The sequence below is a fragment of the Spermophilus citellus genome, assembly GCF_964194105.1.
Source record: "Spermophilus citellus genome assembly, chromosome: 10".
In the NCBI taxonomy this organism is placed as follows: Eukaryota; Metazoa; Chordata; class Mammalia; order Rodentia; family Sciuridae; genus Spermophilus; species Spermophilus citellus.
In genome coordinates, this window is record NC_138197.1 from 67,607,359 (window position 1) to 67,613,645 (window position 6,287).

The following is a 6,287-nucleotide window of genomic DNA, read 5'->3' on the forward strand; positions in this document are numbered from 1 at the left end:
GGAAGCCACTGATCTTGGACTTTCAGCCTCCAAAATTATGAGAAAAAGAAACCTGTTTTCTTTATAAAGTTAGCCAGCTTCCAATATTTTGTTATAGTAACACAAAACATACTAATACACCATTCTTTGGCACCGCCACAGGCATCAGGCAGAACCCAGGATTCCAGCAGCCTCTGAAGCCACATGAAAAAGATGATTCAACTTCATCCTGCTTCTCTAGGATTCCAGAGTAACCACCTGCCTACACTTTTGCCAGCTATGCTAATGTTTATTTTAAATTGCCCAATAGTGATGATCAAGTAAATTTGCTATTGCAGGTCCTCAAACTTCAGCAGCTTCGGAGAGCATCTAGAAGCAAGGCATGAACAAAGACAAGTGAACGAGACAGGCAGACAGTGACAAGGAGACCTGGAGAGACAGCAAGGGAGCGAGCAAAGAGGGGATCGAGAGAGTGAGACCTGTGGAGGCCAACCAGAAGCCAGGCTCTGAGAGAGGCACCTGGCTGAACTCTTGCCTCAGGTGTGTTGGAACAACTGGGCTTTTCTGTCTTACAATGACAGGACAACAAGAATTGGAAGAGCAGTGCCTGAGCTATGTGTGAAATTCTGCAATCTGTCAAAATTCTCATAATTATCATGCAAGGTAGTCAGGTTGTGGGAAGCTTCCCCCTTTCTCATGAATTCATTCATTCACCTGACAAACAGGAACTGAGCACCTGTGCGCCAGGTGCTATGCTGGGCAAGGTGGATACCAGGGTGAGAGGCTCAGCATCCGGGAGAAAGATGACCAGCAAAACGCACCTAAAGAGGTGATTGGGGCGGGGGGGGGGGGGCAGCAGGACATGATGTGTATACTGTTGATTCTGAAGCCACACTCCCTGGGTTCCAATTCCAGCTCTGCCATTTACAAGCTGTACAACCCTAGGAAAGTTCCCTGACCCCTCTGTGCCTCAGTCTCCCCTACAGATGTCAAATAGAGCCAGTACGAAGACCTAACAAAGCTCTTGTGAGGACTGAGTGAGTTAATGCTCACAACATTTAGAAGCGTGCCTAGCACATGAAAAGACCGGGTAAGTGTTTGTTAAAAAATAGGAACACAAAGGGTCCAATTTAAAAGGGTAGTTAAGGAAAGCCTCCCTGGGGGAAAAAAATGACATTTAAAACAGAGACACGAAGCATGAGAAGGTGGCATCTTCTTTAAACTCTCCATAATGTAATATTTCTTCCATACTTCCAAAAATCAAGTTTAAAACGTGCATTCAGTTTTTTTTTCAGTCCTTTGAGTCGGATGATCCTTCTTTGAGTCACACTGCCTAACTCACCTGGTTTGATGCTGCCAAAGGTAACCAGCTGGTTTCTGGAGGTGTGGCCTGTGGCCTGAGGCACTGTGCTTTGCTGGGGAAAATTAAGAGCTTCAGTGGGGAGCAAATCGGGGGTTCCAGCCTCCCAAGCCTTGGGCTATTAGATGAGATCACCTGCAGCTGACCTATGGGAACCCAAGAATCAAGAGAACAGAGGTGGCTGACCTCTGCTGTGAGCCACCAGGAAACCCTGCCCACACATGCAGCCGCTCTGTCTAGAACACAGGTGTTCCTACAAGATTCAGTCCCAGCAAAGCTAAGCAGGTGAAACTGGCCCCCAACCTCTCCTTCTGATTCCCAGCTTGGGGTGCCATGTGATCCCCAGGCCACTGCAAAATCCTGTAGGTAACACTCGGGACCTTGTCACCTCGCCCTGCCATAAAAATTTCCTTAATGCCATTGGCTTGGGTCTTCTTCTTCTTCTGTTTTTCTCCTTAAAGTGACCATTAGAAGTATTCCTGAGAATCTTTCCAAGTTGTGCAGCTACATAACAGGGTCCTTGAGCTCAGACAACTAGAGCTCAGAAGAAGGTGAGCAGTCATGCACCTGGGCAGATTTACGAGTAGAGAGCCCTTTAAGCAAAACTGCAAGCAGTGGACTAGCCCTCCCATGGGCATCCCTGGCTAGAGGTCACCCTGAGAAAGTGCTCAGCGGGGTCTGCTCTGCCTCAGCCTTGTGACACACTGAGCTGCCTAAGAGCAGGAAATTAACGCTAAACACTTCTAGTTCGAATCCCTGGATCTCATTGAGAAAACTGAGGCCCAAGAAGAGAAGAGATCTTCCCAAGGCTGCGTAGCTGTTGAGGACTAAAGCTCTGCCCACCTATGCACATTGTCCATTGCCCACCTGTGCTGCCATAGCTCTAGTGGATGGGGCATTTTCTAGGTGGTTGAGGAAGGTTTAAATGTCCTGTGGTCAAGGTCCTAGCAAAATGTCATTCTCCCCACTGGTCTGGCTGGAGCCCTCTAAATGCCAGGAAAGCAAAAGCTGCCCTCTGTTCAGCAACCCAGAAACGGCTCCAGCTATGCAAGAATCACACCCCAGTGAGAAAACTGAGACTCTGAGCATTTTCCAGTGGCCAAGAGCAAGATGGGCATGTCAGGGCAATGCCCTAAGTGTCCAGCTCCCTGGCCCAGGGTCCACACCAGCCAGTCTCCATACAAACAAGCAACCAGAATCCCACATCTCCCAGCACACTGAGCTCAGTCTTCTTCCTGCTTCTGGGCTCCTTCTTGGTGTTCCACCTACCCCAGGACCCCATCAAGGTCACCTGCTCCAGGAAGACCCCCAGGCATGGGAGAGAAGATGCTCAGGAGCAGCTGAGTCAGACTTGGCTTCTTAGAATAATCCAGTTTCATCATCAGTGGGAGTGAAAGTAGCCTTCCATCTCCTGGGCCACAAGCTCCTCAAACCTCAGGTATCATCAGACTAGGCTGCAAGGGGGCTGCCCCACAGGTCTTGAAGACTCTGGGAGGATCTGAGAGAAGGATGCCTGAATTGGTGGTGCAGACCACCCTGAACATCTAGCTGGGCAGGCCCAAGAGGGTACTTAGTTTAAGCCCATGGCCTTGGCAGATGCACAAGGAGACCAATACTTTGTATATTGGCAGGGTATAAGAACATGTTTTGGAAACATAAGTACCTTCCAGGCTATAGATCTGTGGGAAAGAGGGAATAATTAAGAACGACTGCCAGATCAAAGTTAGCTCCAACCACCTGCTGCCCTAACTATCTGAAACTTAGTGGTCAGCTGGGAGCATCCCAACAAGAGAGGCAGAAATGTGCAGGTTGATGGGGGGGATGCTTGGCTGGGGCTCTGGACCTGCATTCCAACATGGGAACAGCTCTAGGCCTTGATGTTTGGGGGTGAGGGGGAGACATGGCAGCCCCAGGTTTCTACCACTCTCTGGATTTGACCCTGAAGCATGACTCCGTGAGGGCTAGGACTGCCCGTCTTGTTCAAAGAACCCCTACCAAGCCCATAGGTTAATGTTTGAAAACAAAGAGTTCTGGGAATCGAGAGAGGAATATCTCTGCCTGGATCTATTCCTACAAGAGAAGAAAATGTTGGGGTTCAGGGAGATAATACTGAGAGTGGCAGGACACTCCCAAGGCTTGGCTGATAACACATCCAATTACACAAGCCACCCAGTTATTAAGCAGTTATGTGACCATAAGCAAATCTTCCTGTACTTCCATTCCTTAGTAAATATCAGCAGCACTTATTCTATCATTGGGATAAAAATGACACAATAGAAGGGAAAGTATGAGGATGGGAAAGGGGGGACGCACTGTTCAAATCTCAGTCTATCATTATTGTAAGACCTGTGAATAACAGAAACATCAAGATCAATCTGTGTGCTTGGGAAGCAGAGTGGCCACAGCTGTGAGGCCCGAGAGAGCAGACCTGTCCCCCACCAGCTCTGACTCAGTTGAAGCGGGGCTGGTGCTAGGGCTCTGTCTCTGTACTGATGGAGTTTCAGGGAGAGGACAGGGCTGGCTCCAGGGAGAGAAGTTGGAGAAACCCAAGGGTCAGGAGCACCCCAGACTCTTCCAGCCCTTCATCAGGCTCTGTCCAGCCTCCCAGAGAAGCATGAACCTCCCTAGTAGGATGCTAACCTGGCACTGCTTGCCTCCACCATCACAGGGAAGCCAAGCCAAAGGAAAAGAGAGGAGTGTGTGTGTGTGTGTGTGTGTGTGTGTGTGTGTGTGTGTGTGCATGTGCACACACACACATACACACACACACAGGTACAAGAATTACATTCTCTGCCCTGTTCTCCCAATGTACACACACACACACACACACACACACACACACACACACACACACTCCCTGTTTTCCCTCCTTTTAGGAAATGGGTAATTTCAAGGATGGATCTCAGACCATACTCCCTCCCTCATTCTTCCCTCTCAGTCAGCCCCTGAATTCTTCCACCCACTGTGGCTTTCCTAAAGTTGGGACAAAAATGGGACCCCCTACACACAACCCAGACTGATAGGAAGCAGAAGGGGATGCCTCCCCTCCCTGCCCACACCTGGGCAATCACAAGACCGCCATAACCGAGAGCCTTGTCCTCCTCCTCAGCCTCCTGTCCTTGAGTGCCGACCCACCCCTGCTTCTCCTGCTCCTGAGTGGGTCCTCCTGCCAACCCTGAGCACTGCTTCCTGACAAGTCCCCTGCACGCAGCTCTGTGCCCTGTCTGAGAAGCTGAGGCAGCTCAGAGTTTCCAGAGTTGTTCAAGGTGGAAGGAAGACCCACCTGCAGCCCAGAAATTCTGTCAGGACATAGGTGTGACTCAAGAAACTGGGGAAAGACAAAAGCCTGTCACAGGGTTGGACTGCTGTAGCATTGACATGCTGGTCTCACCCTGGAGTCTGAGAGGATGGCAAAGAGCCACGGCTGGGTGACTGTCGTGGGCTTGGCTGAAACATGGACAGACAATGGGCTCAGAAGGGAAGGCTCCTGGTACTCCTGACTCACCGATGCCTGGTCCTCAAGTCACAATTGCTCAGCTGGCAAAGCTCCAGCGCCTGTCAGCCTGCATCCCTTCCTTCAGGCAAGGGAACTGGCTGGGTCACCTGTGCACTGGCTCCACCTCAGCAGCTACCTTGGACATCACCCAAGGTGATGATGCCCCTCTATGGGACTGTTCTCCACAGTCATTTCTGCCACAGAGGCAGGAGCTGCTGTTTTTCTTGTGCGTCATTAACAGATAGATGACAATCATCATAGCCATCTTGCAAATGGAGAAGTGAAGGCAGAGAACTGTTAACTGAGTTAGATTCATTAGAAATCCGAGGTATGATCCCTGCTGTGCTGCCTCCCCCATCAAGGACTCTGATCCTTTCTGGGAGCAGCTGGCATGCGTATCCATGACCTCAGGGCTGAAAGGAGGCTGGCCATGTGGAGGTCAGGAGGAGGTGGGGCATGTCAGCGTGTCCAGCCTGAGCCTGGGTGGCTGGATCTGCTGAGCAGGTTTGGGAGCCACACCAGCACCTCCTCTCCTGCTGCTGTGGGCCTGCTGCCTCAGAAGCCTACTCTGGGTCATCCTGGAGGCCTGAGTCTCTCTCGGGCCAGACAGTGTGTCTTCTGCTGCCAGGCTCCAGGGCAGAGGGAAGGGTCCTTGCCTGGAGCTTCCTGGCATGGGTTCTGCCCCACAGGCAGGTTCACAGGGGATGTGCTTCAGGGGAGGGAAGACAGGACGGAACTGAACGGAGCTTGCAAGGCCCTTCTCATCACTGATCATAAATCCTGATTTCTGGAAGACTGTTAGTCCTCAGAAGGGATCAACTGTCCTCTGGAGCCTTTGCTCAGCATCTTCTCTATCCCTAGCCACCAAGATGTGTTCAACGGCAGAGGATTGGGGATTGGAGTTATGAGGAAGAGGGCAGAAGATGCTAGTTACATCTGGCCTATAGTAGTCTCTACCGTGGAGAATTGGTGGTTTCCCCTGACTGGCTGAGACAGAGCCTCTGGGCCTGGGAGGCACATCTGGGGAGCAGCCAGCCAGCCTGGAGCCCTGCTGTGGTCCCAGAGACCATGCAGGGGCAGTGGGGTTGCTGTCAGTCACTCTGGGAGCAAGCTCCTCCATAGCTCCTTCCCAAGGGGCAGGGTCTGGCTTTCTCTGCCACACCCCCACACGCTGGCCTCGGAACACACATATCTTTGTTAATTTATGGGAACAATAAGGCTCCTCAGGGACCACCACTCCCAGCCAAACAGTCCTGCCCACACCCAGCTGTTTATCTCAGCTGCTGTGGAAAGAAAAGCAGGGCTCCCCGCCCCCATGCAACCAGGACAAGGCCCCAACGCTGCCACACACATGCCATACATATGCAGTCTCTCTCGGTTCATGGTGAAAACAAATGCCAGGGCCTGGAGATGGCTGGACAACAGAGCCGTGAGGACAGAAGCTGGAAGAGG

The 6,287-nt window shown here is 51.4% G+C and overlaps 1 protein-coding gene across 1 annotated transcript in view; it reads right to left on the reverse strand.

Moving 5' to 3' along the window:
* The window catches only part of ENDOU (endonuclease, poly(U) specific), a 26,025-nt gene extending 21,952 nt beyond the window's left edge, over positions 1 to 4,073 (reverse strand). The window contains exon 1 of the mRNA XM_081309864.1: positions 1,322 to 4,073. The gene's annotated coding sequence lies outside the window, so the exon portion shown is untranslated. The remainder of the gene's footprint in view (positions 1 to 1,321) is intronic.
* Between the last annotated feature and the right edge of the window lie 2,214 nt (positions 4,074 to 6,287).